Below are 16,479 nucleotides of genomic sequence, written 5' to 3'. Positions count from 1 at the left end.
TGATTGTAAATGTGGTGCAAAGTCACACAACCACAAGATGAATGAGGACCAAAGGCTAATATAATTTCTAATGGGGCTAAATGATGTTTACAGTGGAGTAAGAGGTAATATTTTGATGATGAAACCACTCCCCACAATTGCACAAGCTTACTCAATCATCTTGCATGAGGAAACTCAAAGGGAGATACACTCAGGTACTCATGTCTCTATTGAATCTGCTGCTTTTATGTTGACTGGATAGAGATGGAATGGACAAAGGAGAAACGTAGAGAACAAAGGAGGAAATCAACTTTCTAACTTTGATTTGAGGAAATATGAGTTGTACTGCAAATATTGCAAAAAGACGGGACATATTAAAGAAAAATGCTACAAGTTGGTTAGTTATTCAGAACATTTCAAGTTAAGCAAACAAAGGAAATGGGGCTATGGAAACCATCAAGTTAATGTAGTAAATACCGAAGAAGGAGATAATGTAGGTACTGGAGCAAATACAATACTAACTTCAGTCAACAGTCAAGGCTTTACCAAAGAACAATGTGAAAAATTAATCCAAATGTTCTGGACAGTGCACGGATCTAGTGGATCAACCTCAAAACCTGAACCTGGTGTTAGTGCTAACCTTGCTGGTACAAATTTTGTTCTACACAAGTTTACCTCTTTCTTTTCCAACCTTTTTCATAATACTTGGATTATTGACTCAGGTGCAACACAGCACATGACATATGATAAGAACCTACTTCATAACATAAAGAAACTTTCAAATTCCATCTTTGTTAATTTACCTAATTCCTACAACGTAAAGGTTACAATGGTAGGAAGTTGTTCTTGAACTTAGATCTTGAGATTCATAATGTGCTTGTTGTCCCTACATTCAAACACAGTTTGTTGTCAGTATATCAACTTTGTAAGCAAGTTAATTGTATTTTGATGTTTACTAAGCATGGGTGTTTTATGCAGGCCCCTTCAATGAAGAGGCATCAGCTTTTTGGTGAAGCAAAAACAGGTCTTTACATGCTGAAAGATAACACTTCTCAAGACTTTTCAAAGCTCCATGTCCAAGTTTCTTCAGTTGCCAGTCAATTACCTAAGTGCAATGCCACAGAGTCCTGTCCTTTTGTGTCCAAGTCTGCTTGTTCTAAATCTTTGAGTCATGTTTGTTCTAAGTCTTTAAGTCCTGTCTGTCATGAAAATTTGAATGAAATAATCAATGAAATTATTCCTAGTTGCAATGTTTCTACTATTGAAAGACTTTGGCACAATAGATTTGGACATCTCTCTTATCATACAATGAAGAACATTACAGGAATTCCTATCACTTTTAGAGAACTTAAAGATTTTCCTTGTGAAATTTGCCCCATGGAAAGACAATCTAAACTACCCTTTCCAACCAGCACTATTAAATCCAAGAAGTGTTTTGACTTGATTTACATTGATAAATGGGTACCTTATAACACTCCAACATATAAAGGAGAAAAGTATTTTCTTACTATAGTGGACGATTTTTCTAGAAGTACTTGGACTTACCTCCTTTCCACAAAATCAAATGCCTTTCCTATTTTGAAATCTTTCCTTTCCCTTATTGAAAGACAATTTTCTGCCAACGTGAAAATAATAAGATCAGATAATGTATATGAATTACGAACAGGGAACATTCCTAAAGATTATTTTTCTTCTCAAGGAATAATTCATCAAACCACTTGCGTTGCAACTCCACAACAGAATGGAGTGGTTGAACGCAAACATAGACACTTACTTGAGACTTGTAGAGCTTTATTATTTCAGTCACATGCCCTAAAGAAATTCTGGGGTGACTGCCTTTTTATTGCAATACATTTGATTAATAGGTTTCCTTCTAAAGTTCTTCAAAACAGGTCTCCTTATTAAGTAGTCTTTGGAAAACAACCAGATTATTCTTATTTGAAACCTTTTGGATATTTATGTTTTATACCTATACTTTCTAGAAATAGAGACAAACTAGATCCTAGGGCTTTACTAGGTGTATTTTTAGGTTATCCATATGGTAAGAAAGGATACAAAGTTCTTAGTCTGCAATCAAATCAAATATTCATTTTCAAGATATGTGAAATTCATTGAAAATATCTTCCCTTTTTCATATTCAAAACCTATGTCACATTTGTTTCCTGCTTGTTTTCCTTCATTTACTGATTTAGTAGATCAACCAATGATAATTCAAGGAAAATCTACTTCACATGAACCCTCATCACTCAAAGACACTACATCTCAGTCACATGAATTACCGGCCACTTTGAGTCAATCCCCTGAAGTTTCCTATGATATAAGTTTTAGTCCAAATCAATACTCTAGGTCTCCTGAAACTTCCCCTAATTCTGATGAAGTGTTATCTATAGCATAAGAACCAGTTTTATGCAGATCCGATAGAATACATAATGTACGTAAGTATTTATCAGATTATATATGTAACTCTACTTACTCTGTGATTTCTCCTAACCCCCCTTCTTTTCCTATTCACTCATTTTCTTTCTCTGCTTTAACACAACAAAACAAAGATAAAATTAATTTCATATGTCAGATTGTAGATCCTACTTCTTACCAGCAGGCAATGAAGCACCCAGGTTGGCAGGATGCCATGAAAAAAGAATTTGCAGCACTGGATTCCAATCACACTTGGGATGTGGTAAAGTTGCCTCAAGGAAGAAAAGTTTTCCGTTGTAAATGGGTGTATAAATTTAAGTTAAAGTCAGATGGATCCTTGGAAAGATTAAAGGCTCGATTAGTTATAAGAGGAGATATACAACGAGAAGGAATTGATTATACGAGACCTTTTCTCCGGTGGTAAAGATCACCACAATTCGATGTATTTTGAGCATAACAGTTAAGAGGAATTGGATTTTACACCAACTCGACGTCAATAATGCCTTTCTACATGGCGATCTGGACGAAGAGGATTACATGAAATTTTTTCCTGGTCTGGTAGGTCCTCCTTCACACGTGTGTCGACTTCGTAAATTACTATATGGACTTAAACAGGCATCACACCAATGATATGCTAAATTATCTTCTACTTTAGGGACTAGAGGATACACTTTATCTTTGAATGATTACTCTCTCTTTTTTAAGACTTCTGGGAATCTCATCACTATTTTGGTCATCTATGTCGACGACATCTTAATAACTGGGAACAATCAAGAAGAGATTGATGAAATCAAACATTTTCTTGATGCCAAATTTAGAATAAAAGACTTGGGAGAAGCTCACTACTTTTTGGGTTGGAGCTTCTTCGAGAATCTGGAGGATTAGTCATCACTCAACGAAAATTTGCTCTAGATCTTTTCTTTGAGTTCCATTGTTTAAAAGAACGGCCAGCCTCAAGCCCTTTGGATCCAACTATCAAAATTTCAGCTAATTGCGGCACTTCTTTGAAGGATCCAACAATATATCGGCAACTCTTAGGGAAGTTGAATTTTTTGATGAATACTAGACCAGATATCGCATTTGTTGTCCAAACTCTAAGTCCACATATGCAATCCCCTTGCACTGGGCATTTTCAGGCAGCTCTACATACTCTAAGATATCTATCTAGAGACCCAGGACTTGGATTATTCATGTCTTTGGATCCCTCTTTTCAGCTCTTGGCCTATTGCGATTCCGATTGGGAATCTTGTTCTAGTACACGATGATCTGTAAGTGGATTTTTTATAAGTCTTGGAGTTGTCTGGTGTCATGGAAATCAAAGAAACAACCGATAGTCGCCCTTTCTTCGGCAGAAGCAGAATATCGTTCTATGCGTCGTCTTGTTGGGAAATTAGTTGGCTTGTTTGCCTTCTACAAGATCTTCCAGCTCCTTCCTCCTTACCTGTGTCACTTCACTGTGATAATCAATCCGCTATAAATATAGATAAAAATTCCATCTTTCATGAACGAACCAAGCATATAAAGCTTGACTGCCACTTCGTTCGTGAGAAATTGCTAGATGGGTTGATTTCACAATCCTTCATTCCTTCTTCTTCCCAAATTGCAGATATATTCACCAAAGCCTTATCTGGGCCTCTTCACCGATCAATTATAAGCAAGTTGGGAGTCCGATCGACTGGATCTCACTTGAGGGAGGATGTTGCCGGAAAGAAAATCGACTCAACTATTTCACAGTCTTTGGACAAGGTTATTGGGAACTGTTCGAGTGATGCAAAAAATATTTCATAGTCTTTGAATAAAGTTGTTGGGAACTGTTAATGCTATTTGTCCTAATAATGTGAAAAAAAAGTGCCTAAGTCTAAAGGTGTCTTGGACATAAGTGGGACAGAGGGTATGGGCAGCTTCTCTTAGATAGCTAGAAATATTCTTTCTCATAATTATATAATAGGTTATTGTACAAAGAAATCAAGAAAGAAAGATATTGAAGATTCTCCATAATTTTTCTCAGTATCTTTTTTTGGGGGTAATAATGTACCACGATAACCTAATTTTGAAACCCAATTCTTGTTGCAAATGGCCTTATTAGTAAAACTCATACTTTCCTAGTCACATGCAATGAGCAAGGTAAAGTATTCAGATTTATTTCCCTAAAAGGATTGATAGTCTATATATCTATATAATTGAGGGCCTAAGAGAGGTGATGTGGCACTCTCTAAAGCTAGAATTTTTATTTATCTTTTACCTCAATTTTTTGTTTTTCCTCCCTTTTCTTGATTTATATGCTACTTAAAATAATCCAAAAGTCACCTCATTAATTCTCTATCTAATTGCACTTGTTCACTACTATAATAATCATCCTAAAAGTCACTATCAAAGACACGGTTAATCTAACCGTTCCTAATAGGACTCATGCTTCTTCTTTGGCGTTTCATCTTCAAAATTCATAATCAAATTTTTCTTCTAATGTTTACTTGAACTACATATCATTATAAATATTTTAATTATGTAATATTACTGATTCATCACTTTTGTTTCATTCCCTTAGACTTGAGTCAACTTCTTCATTAAGCCTCTTCCTTATACCTCCTTCAAATTTCCTTTTCATCATGTCATTTACGTATTATATAGACCTTTACTTCTCAATATGGGCCCCATCATTCCTCCTCAATAATATGCATCTCAAATTTTAGTGTATGATAATGAATTGATGTTCCTGACTCCACTTTGGATGACAAGGGTCTCTGCACAAGATCATCATTATACTAATATATAAGTGAAGGAACAAACAACTCATGACATATTTTAGTGTTTGATGGAGATTTTTTTTCTTTTATCTTTCACTTACCCTCCGCTAATTCTTATCTTTATCTATTACGTACTTATTATGATTATCCTTTTATATTTCCATGGTCGTACTTGTGTTTCGAGTTCGAATGTCAAGACAGGATCTTATTGCTTCACTGGTTTAGTTTTCATTGGTGTCACGACCTAGATTTTCCACCCTTGGGAGTCGTGATGGCGCCTACTCGTAGAAGCTAGGCAAGCTACTAAACATAGAAAATTTCTAACTCTTTTATTTTTAACCCATTTTAACAATCTGAATTAACAGGTATCCAACATTATATATTAATGATAAATGAAATCAAGCAGAAGACTTAATCTAATATAATAATCAAGGCTAGTACGATAATGACAACACACATCTCTACCCGGGATCCGGTATCAGAAAATTGTTGATACCCAATTTTTTCCTATATATTTGTATACTCAAAATACTTTCAAAATAGCATGTGTATGCATATATAAACATGCCCAAATATTTTGGTATTTTTCCCAAAATTTTTAAAGATTTTCAAAACCAATTTATTGTCTATTTTAACAGTACAAAATCCAATAATTATTTCCGAAATTATCATTTTAGTGAATAATTTATTTCCATCCTCATAGTTACACCAAAATATAATTAACGTGATTTTTGCATATTTTTACAAATTCATTTGATATTTTTAAAGCTAAATTACATAAAATTATAATTATGGCCTATATTACGATTAATAGCGTTTTGCAATCATAAAATCATTTCCAGCATTTTTAGATTAATATTTATATATTATTAATTAGTTCAGTGCTTTTAATTTATTTTTAAAATCATTTTAGCTATTTGTTATAAAATAAAAAGGGGGAAATTGGCTATTTAACACATAGCATATTATTATTATTTCAATTTTAGCCTCAAATTGATCCCCAATTCCGCCCCAAATTGAAACAACCCAATTTCAATTTTTACCCGACCCCTTGAACCGTTTTCAGACCCGCCCGACTTCCCCTTTAATCCTGACCGTTGATCATTTTGATCAACGACCGTGATTCGTCCTTTCCTTTTTTAATCCCCTAACCCCTCTAACCCTAACCTCATTTCCACATTTCAGCCGCCCTTGAATCCCAAACTCTCTCAAGACTCTCTCAAGGTTCTTCGGAACCCTAGCCTCCTCCTACCTTATTCCATCGTGTTTTCACCGGAGTCCATGGCTTCTCAGGCCATGGACAGCTTATACTCACCTCCTCCGGCTCTTGCATGCCTGATGCTCGAAGGTTCGAGGCCAGACCTCGAAGGTCTTCACTTAGACCTTCACTGATTTGAAGATTCCGGCTATCTCTGGCCTTGCTACGGTGGCTCTTGGTCTTCTGAGCCTGTTTCTGACCTCATCCGACTTAGATCGGACTTTTCCAAGCTTTTCTCATTCAGGGTTTTCTGAAACCCTAATTACTCGAGGTTTTTTCTGATTATTTTTTAGATATGTTATATGTTTGCACTTTGCTTAAGTTTCTTAAACGTTTTCTCCGTTTTTCTTTCAAAAGTTACTTCTTTTCGATTATGGTTTCTGGAAAAAGTTCTTAAATATGTTTCTAACTCTTCTTCTTCTTCTTCTTCTTTTCCATGTGTGAATCGATCCCTGCTATGTTCTTATTTGCTCTCTTCTAACTCGCATGCTTTTTCATGTGTTATCATGTTTGCTGTATTATGAAGTTTTTCTATTGTGCTCCGTTCTGTCTTCTATTGGTTCCAATTTCATGTTCTCACATGCCTATGTGCTTTATATATGAGAACTTTTCTTTCAAAAGGGTTTTACCAACTGTTAATTGATTCTGAATCCCCTTAGTGTTTCTTACTTGATTGTTACTGATTTTCCCTAATTGAACCTCCCTTTACCTCTCTTTCTGACTTGGTTCACTGGTAATTTCGAATCCCTGATTCCTTGATTTACTAGGTACTAATTGATTTACTGTGTTCTTGCCTTATTTGGGCTAACCGTATATTTTTTAAAATTTTCTTTCCTTAGTTAAACCCCTATGTATTTGCCCCTAATTTCCTATTTTACACAAGATGTTTACTCGATTCTCTTTCCTTAACTGATTGCTGTCCATTACCGTTTGAGTTTGAACTCCTTAATTAAAGGAAGTTCTTATGTTGATTGATTATAATTGATACATAGTTCCATAATTACTATGATTCTTCCCTTACTCTCTACCTATTTTCCAAGATATAAATACTCGACTCTTTTCTTTTCACCTAAACGGAATACACTTCAGAGCTTCACTTAATTCTCACAACCCCTTCTAAAACTTTCTGCACTTTGGCTTTCTCAAGACTTCTGCTTTCATTTGTTTTTCCTGAAACTGGTATGTCCTAGTTTTGATTCTAGCATCAACCCCAATGTGCTTACTTACAAGTTTTTATGTCTATGCCTACTTTACTGCTCTGTAGAATTCAACTTTTATGATAGTATGCTTATGTCTTGCTATCTGTTACTGCAATGAATCCCATTCCCCATACCCCTTTATGTACTTGAGCTGTGGTTTAAGACATGGCAATGCACAAAGTTATTGTCCATGGATTAAAACTGGATCCTTTGGATCCAGACTCTTTCAATTTCCCATACCCCATTCCCTTAGGTGTGTTGAGTTGAGGTATAGCCTGGCAGCATCCAAGTTGCCGTCCAGGGCTAAACCTAACCTTCAATAGGTCCTATATCTCTAATTTTTAGCTGACAGGCTGGTCAGGGGTGTGCCAGCATTCCTAATTGCTGGGCATGACCACCAACCTGCCTTGGCATTCCCTAATTCCCCTCTATTGCACCTACACCTATTCCTAGAACCTTAAGTTCTGCCCCTCTCTTTTGAGCCTTGCTTTGGGACCTTGAGTTCCCTCTGAACTTGGACATTTGAGGGCTGGCCCTTCCACACTGCACTATAATCTAATTCTGCAATATATTTGGGGTGTAAGCACTGCCTGGAGTTCCTGAAACTCCTTGGATCTCTGAAACACCCCGGATGAGAGAAGGCTTTGGAATCTGATCTTTGGAAGTTGGTTTATTTCATATTTCAGACCTGGGGTCTGAATTAGGCTCTCCTTGGTTGGAATCTTTAATTTCTGATATATTTTCCTTATTCATTCTGATATGTAATAATCTTGTAATAAACATTTGGGCTCGGCTAGTGGAAAAGGGTAGGGGACTATGCATGCAAGGGGTGGATACCATGCTCATAGGGAATTACTATACTTCTGAAATTCTGCACTAATGTAGATACCATGTTCATAGGGATTACTATTTTTCTAATGTTCTGCATTTTATAAATCATTGAAACTCTGCATTCTCATATAGATACCATGTTTATCGGATTTTCTGCATTCTCATATAGATACTATGTCTATAGGGTTTTCTGCAATTTCATAACAGAAGCCATGCCTGTAAGCAGATTCTAAAATTCTGCATCTTCATATAGACACCATGTTTATAGGACTTTCTGCATTCTGCATCCGTCATTAGGCAAACCTATTACAGGATTTAAATACCTAATCAATTGCATGTAGACAACCTGCCTATGGGATTCCTGCATAAGCAATAACAATGCTCAAATCAGTAACACCTAGAAAGCATGTCTATAGGAGCTGTTAACTAAACCTGAATCGTCAACTCGCTTATAAGCCTAAAATCAGTAGCAATAATGTTTTAACGCCTGCAGATCTTATATCCCTTTAATTGACAATTCTTTTTCTGCAATCAGTTTACTTCTTTATTTCTGAAACTAATAGATATCATGCCTATAGGTTCTGTTTAACACCTAGGCAAGCCTTAGGGTAAAATTTTATAATTGCATCAGTTTTGATAATTACAACCAGCGGGCAGGCCTAATTCGGACTTCTTATTTGAAAAATATGTGATAAATTAGCCACCCTTCCTACGTTAAGTTTAATACAGACCAAACCAGTATTTGTAAGTCATGCTAGATAATCTGCTACTTTGAATGAGGAGGCTGACTTGAGCCTTAACTGCTATTTGTTTCCCTTTTAACTGCTATCTGTTATTGCTTGTCGCTTAGATTTTTATCCTTTTGAAAACTCCGCAAAAGCCCCAACTCCCTCCCCTTTAGGATTAATAGTCCCATATGCCTCCGTGACTGATATGATTGAGACAAGTAATAGCATGCAATAAGTAATGATACCATTTCGCGCTTTAACACCTTAACGGGGTGGGAAGGGTAGATATGGATATGATGACCGATGCGCTAATATCATCTGCGACCCCTCTTCTGAGGAGTGATTGCTGGGTATTGCATTGAAGTGATCTATATTAATTATAAACTTAGGACCCCCTCCCTTTATTTGCTTTCATCTCTTCTTGTAAAACTATTCAAATCTTTTTTTTTCATAAATTTCTGCCCTCTCTACTTACCTTCGAAAGTTTTCAACCTGATTGCAATGTTATATGCGAATCCTTATTTGAGCCTTGATTGTTTACTTGTAAAGTCACAATTGTAACATGGCTGGGACCACACTAGTGGATCTTGAGGGGTTCCTAACACCTTCCCCTCAGGATAATTTCTAGCCCTTACCCTAATCTCTGGTCTCTTCATCTCAAACCCTTCTTAAAGTGTCCTAATGCACTATAATCATTAGGTGGCGACTCTTCAAATTCCGAAACCCAATTCTCGAAAGGGAATAGAGTTGTCCTCCCAATGTAGTATACCCGATTTTGACCCATTAGAAAAAGGGGGCGTCGACAGCATGGCGACTCTGCTGGGAATTTTCTTTAGGCTTTTACCATTGCATGTTGCTTGTGACTTTACTATATCATTAATTGCTTTATTTACTGTTTTTTATTCTTTCACTATGAAACTGACTTGGCTCTTCATGTCTTTTCTTTCCTTTAGCTACTTTCCTTTACTGCTTTATTTCAATACTGTTGTAATTACTGCAATTATTGTAACCATTTATCTTATTGAAAATACATGTCAATTTGTTTCATTCTTGTAAACTGCATATTCAACATCATATTCCACTCGTGGCAAACAAATACCATAGAAACGCTTATAATGAGTGGTTGCGCTCTTCCAATATTATTACCCTTTAAATTCGGCAAAGGCATATTTGCGGTAAAACCAGTCGATCAGTGGTGCAGTCGACAGTTCCGTGCCTTTCCCTCTTGAGTTTTCCGCTCAAGGGTACCTGTCTAAAACCCCAATAGAAACCATACTCTGTCTAACTGTGCATGCATCATGGTCAAACCTAGCCGAGTCAGTTATGTTGTCTGCATAATGACTCATTAAGATAGCCTTGTCCAAAGTCCATCGGGTTTCCCTGAAACCTAAATGGACACCTACACATTCTGTGCATTTATTTGGAGAACTAAATGCTTTTTATGCTAATTATTGGTTTAGATAGTCGAGTCTGGCGGGGTTGGGGTCTAACACTTTGTTTTGCAGAAAATGAGGCACAAAGTCACCAGATTTGGCATGGTAACCAACATTCATCCAAGGCTGCTGAATTGGTGGGAAGATCTCCACTCCAGTGATCATACCCTCGTCCGCAAATACTTAGGGAATCTGCCTTCTCTTATAGAAATACAACCTGACAACAAAATCATAGAGGCTGCAACTCTGTTCTGGGATAGTGACAGGTCCGTGTTCCGCTTCGGGGACCTTGAAATGACTCCTTTGCTCGAAGAAATAGGAGGCTTAGCTGGTATTCCTTGGGAGACTCCGGGTTTGCTTATGCCAGAGAATCGCAAGGGTAGGGGTTTCCTTAAGATGATGGGACTGAAGAAGAACCCAGACTTGACCTGTTTGAAAGACTCCTACATCCCATTCGACTATCTGTACGAGAGGTACGACCATAGCAAGTCATACCGCACCTACTCAGATGAATTTGCCCTCACCTCACTGGGGCATATTCACAGAAGGGTCTTCGTATTCATGTTTTTTTTCCTGGGGATGATAGTGTTCCCTATGAAGAAGGCTAGGATCCACACCAGACTGGCCATGGTAACCAAGACTCTGATGGAAGGAATTGGCGGACAGCCTTTCAGTATAGTGCCCATGATTGTTGCTGAGATATACCGGGCTCTGGACAACTGTCAGCGAAAAGCAAGTCATTTTGAGGGATGCAATTTATTACTTTAGCTCTGGCTCATGGAGCACCTCCAGAAAGGAGAACACCGACAAGAGATCTTACGCAGAGACTGGGATGATAACATTGCCTTCCACCAGCCAAGGAGTATGAATTATATGCCTAACATGTTCGAACAGCCAGAGGACGCTAGAAGATGGGTGGAGCTATTTGAGAATCTAAAAGAAGACCAGGTACAGTGGATGGTCGAATGGTTACCTACTGAAAAATTCATTGTTCGATCCCGAGACGCACCATTTCTCATACTCATTGGTCTAAAAGGAACTTATCCCTACATTCCCCTCTGAGCCATGAGGCAGGCGGGAAGAAAGCAAATCATACCAAGGGTCGACAAAATGAGTCACTTTAGGGCTGATTTACAGGACGATGATAGCCCTTACAAATGCCAAGCTCAACACATGTGGCATTGCGAGCTCGTTTTGGGGAAAGAATCTATTGAGCCAGACAGGTATCACGCTGGTTGCGTGCCGCACTACTCGGATTGGTTGGAAGATAATCACAATGGTATGGGTCAGCCCGGGTTCATTCACGGACACCGAATCATCGACGAAAAAGTTGAAGCACGGGTTAAGTACAATCAACTGCGCAAGAGAATTCGAGAGTGTGAAAGTGAGCATCGGGAAATACAAGAAGCCCATCAGAAGTTGATCGAGGAATGGAAGGATATGGCTATCAGCGCCAACAAGCGACTAAGGTATTTGGAGCGGGGTCTAGTGGAGCTAGAAGGAAAGTTCCTCAAGAGGATTGAAGATTGTCGAAATGCTGAAGGGAATGCAGGCGGACATTTGGCCCAAGCTTATCTGCTGCTAGGACTGCGCGAGCTGGTGAAGCTGTTCGATGGGGATAAAGATACCAAATTTGGGGAAGGTCCTTTTGGGACCAAGTAGTTAGGAGTCTTTTATTTTGCTTTCAATTGTGTAATAAGGTCGATGGCCACTAATGACATTTTATTTTCTGTTATTTAGCGTCGTTTTGGATTCGTCTTATTTTTATAAATAAAATGAGGCATTTAGCATTATAAGTTCTCCAAGTTAATTTGTCGCTAGGCCTACCTCAGGCATAACGAGGCACCCAAATTAGGACGCGATTTATATTCTTGCATGATGTGTTTAAATATTGCAACATTTTCTTCTCATAACCCACACTAACTTGTTACCTTTTTTGTCTTTCTTTATTTTTATTCCCCTCCCCAAAGGTTAGTTCGTGCATTCTGGCACCATCATCATACAGTACGAGATCCAAGGGCCCTCCACCTCCTCCTCCTCCGAGTCCTATCCGGAACAAGAACAAAGGTAGAATGGGATATTCAGGCACCAGAAAGGAAATTGAAAGAATTGAGATTCCTCAGGGTACCCCAGTTGCTAAGGAAACTGCTGCCCAATTTGAGCAGAAACTGTTGAAGTTCCAAGAAGAACTGGATCAAGTTCAGAACTTGGCAAATTTATCATTCACTCTCACCGCTCCTGATGTCAACCTTTCAAATGCTCAAAATCCTGCACCTCCACAGAACACCCCACAACCACAAATGCAACTCACTTATGCTCAACACTGCAACACATGCCACACTCCACTACTCATTCCTGAACCACTAAACACCACAAACGACCACCCCCACAACACTCTCATCTACGTAGATACCATACCCCACTACACTCAACCAATCTCAAGTGCACCTGAGTCTGATGACAAGGACTCTCTTATCAGAAACTTCGCAGCAGAACTCAAGAAGTTGACAAACCGAGATGGAAGGAAACAAAGGCATAGAGGGGCTGAATTATGAGGACCTCTGCATTCAGCCAGATGTTGAACTTCCGGAGGGATACAAACCTCCCAAGTTCGAAATGTTCGATGGCACGGGAGATTCCAGAGTCCATTTGAGGACATATTGTGATAAGTTGGCCGGAGTCGGAAGGAATGAGAAAATTCGTATGAAACTCTTCATGAGAAGCCTGAAGGGGAATGCTTTATCCTGGTACATCAGTCAGGACCCCAAGAAATGGACAAGTTGGGTAGGTATGACATCGGATTTCATGGATAGGTTCCTATTCAATACAGAGAATGCACTGGATGTATTCTACATCCAAAATCTGAAGAAGAAGCCTACCGAGACATTCCGTGAGTATGCTACTCGTTGGAGATCAGAGGCTGCTAAGGTTAGGCCAGCCTTAGAAGAGGAACAGATGAACAGATTCTTCGTCTGGGCTCAGGACCCACAATATTATAAGAGGTTGATGCTGATCGAGGGCCAGAAATTCTCCGATATCATCAAGCTGGGAGAAAGAATTGAGGAAGGCATTAAGAATGGTATGATTACTAATCTCGAAGCATTGCAGGCCACCAACAAGGCTTTGCAGTCTGGTGGCACGTCCAAGAAGAAGGATGTCAATGTCGTGATGGTCGCACAGGGAGCCAAATCACGACTAAAATACTACACTTACCCGTCACCTCCACTTACATATCAGCCTATCCCGAATTACCAAGCACCCGCACCCTCTTACCAAAATCCACCACCTGTTTACCAATCATCTCCACATCCCACATATCAACCCACTTCACCCAGATACTCTCAACTTGCACCTATTTACCAAGCTTATAATGCCCAACCCTCTCACTACCAATCACCTCCCACTCGCCAAAATTTCCCTAGACCTAGACCAAATTTTGACCGTAGACCTCCCAGACAATATACAGCCATCACTGAGCCAATTGACCAGCTGTATGAGAAACCTAAAGTTGCCGGTTACGTCTCCCCTATCCCAGCCATAACTCCAGAAAAATCCTTCCCAGTGGGTCAACCCTAATAAGACTTGTGTGTACCATTCCGGCATAAAAGGTCACACCATTGAATGAGTGCCGCTCGTTGAAGGACAAGATTCAAACTCTGATCGACAATAAGGTTATCGTAGCAAAGGAGCCTGCTCCTAATGTCCGCAACAACCCTCTGCCTGATCACAAAGGTAGGGGCATTCACATGATGGAGATCAAAAATGACTGGGACCCCGAGGGATCGATAGGACTGATTGCTGAGGATGATGAGCCAAAGAAACCAGCAGTCACACTTAACCCGATTATTGTGCAGAACCAGCCCTCCAGGGGCGATGAAGTAAACATGGCTATGCCTCTCAAATTTGAAGCACCTTTTTCTGCGAAGGTGGCCGGGCCAATTGAGGTTGAGTTTGGGGCTCCAAAGGCACCTGTACTCTTTGAAGTTGATGTGTTACCACCGAGGGTACCCATCCCTGTAGCAATGTCAGACATAACACCGTTCTACTCAAATGTCATACCATGGGATTACATAGCTGAAGCAAGGAGAAAAGGAAAGACCAAGATGGGAGAAGCAGTTGCTGCGCAGGGTATGACCAGAACAGGCAGGGTTTACTCTCCAGAGCACCTAGTTGAGTCCAGTAAGCAAGCCTTGGGACGGACTACTGAAACTGGTCCCGATGATCTTTGGAGGAAAATACAAGCTAAGGAGTATTCGGTCGTTGAGAAGTTGAACAAAACACCAGCACAGATCTCCATCCGAGCTCTTCTACAGAGCTCTGACGCACACAAAAATGCCTTGATGAAGATATTGAGCGAAGCTTATGTGCCCAGCAACATAACTAGGGGAGAAATGGAAAATATGGTAGGACAAATACTGGAAAGCCACGAAATCACCTTCCACGAAGATGAGCTGCCGCCGGAAGGACTGAATCACAACATGGCCCTACACATCACCGTGCAATGCAAGGATTACTTCGTCACTAGAGTCTTGATCGATGGAGGTTCCAGCCTCAACATCTGTCCGTTGATAACTCTCAGAACATAGGGAAAGAGCCTACACGAGATCAAAGAGAGGTCCATCAATGTCAAAGCCTTCGATGGGTCCCAAAGGTCTACTATCGGAGAGATCAGCCTATGCTTACAAATGGGGCCAACCTGGTTCGATGTTGACTTTCAAGTGATAGATGTCCCAACATCCTACTATTTGCTGTTGGGACGACCATAGATCCATGCCGCTGGAGGTGTAGCATCGACCCTGCATCAGGCAGTGAAGTTCGAATGGAATCACCAAGAGGTGATCATTCATGGCGATGGTAGAAACCCCATATATAGTCGCCAGACCATCCCGATGATTGGAGGAAGAAGGAGAATAGGCGGAGAAACATACCACCACATTAAAAGAGTCAACGCTGTAGACAAAGATAAATGGTGGAATAACAAGATTGAAAGTATCCTGAATTGGTGTGGATACGAACCTGGAAAGGGACTAGGCAAAAACCTCCAGGGAATCGCCAAACCCATCAAGCTGAAGAAATATGGCACTACATTTGGTTTAGGGTATGAGTACATTTGGGAGGAGTTCAATCACTGGTCGCCAACATGGCGCGGTCCCTACTACCCACTGGAGCATCCGATACCTCACCTAGAGCAGACTTTCCAGCCGGCAGATATTATATATGGGTCAGTGGAAGATGAAGCATTGGCAGCCGTGAAGAATCTATTCCTGGAGGATGATGATATGGACTGCTGTGTTATTTTCGAGGAGGAAGGGGATGAAGGCCCTTCTATACAAGTTGTGAACCGAGGAGAGCGCCTCAACAATTGGTCAATCAGAACCACCAGGGCCCGGAAAGCTTCGGGGTAGCAAGGCTAAACAAAAGCACCATGCATCACACTTTACTTTTTACTAGCTGATTTTATTTCCGCATTGTCTTTAATTCTGAAAAGAGCTTGATACTCAAAACAATTACGAATTTAATCAAAGTATTTTAGTTTATTATATATCTCACTCTTATTATTTTTCTATCATTCACTTTATTTTACCCAGCATTACTATTACTTGCCTTGACGATGAACCAACGATTGTGACTCGCAACGAGATGATGCAACAAATGGATACGGACTCAGAAGAGGATGATATACCAGAAGAGGTCGTCAGAGGAGTTGAGAATTTTGAAAATAGGCCTAAGTCTAACTTGGATGAAACTGAGGTCGTTAATCTAGGAGATACAGAGAATGTCAAAGAAACACGCATCAGTATTCACCTGTCACCATCAGAAAAGAAAGAGTACACGGAGTTCCTAAAGGAATATGAAGACATATTCGCCTGGTCATATGATGATATTACTGGT

At 39.5% G+C, this 16,479-nt stretch overlaps 1 long non-coding RNA gene across 2 annotated transcripts; it reads right to left on the bottom strand.

Moving 5' to 3' along the window:
* Positions 1-477: 477 nt before the first annotated feature.
* Positions 478-4,196, bottom strand: LOC138886416 (uncharacterized). 2 transcript variants are annotated; one of them, XR_011405141.1, is made up of 2 exons: positions 2,573-4,196; positions 478-1,178 (listed from the first exon to the last, which is right to left on the bottom strand). It is a non-coding gene; the product is annotated as an uncharacterized lncRNA (long non-coding RNA). The 2 variants fall into 2 exon arrangements; XR_011405142.1 differs by having other exon boundaries at positions 3,241-4,196.
* Between the last annotated feature and the right edge of the window lie 12,283 nt (positions 4,197-16,479).

Source organism: Nicotiana sylvestris, chromosome 2 (genome assembly GCF_000393655.2).
Source record: "Nicotiana sylvestris chromosome 2, ASM39365v2, whole genome shotgun sequence".
In the NCBI taxonomy this organism is placed as follows: domain Eukaryota; kingdom Viridiplantae; phylum Streptophyta; class Magnoliopsida; order Solanales; family Solanaceae; genus Nicotiana; species Nicotiana sylvestris.
Note: the sequence above shows the minus strand (reverse complement) of the source record. Positions and strands in the feature narration are given on the sequence as shown.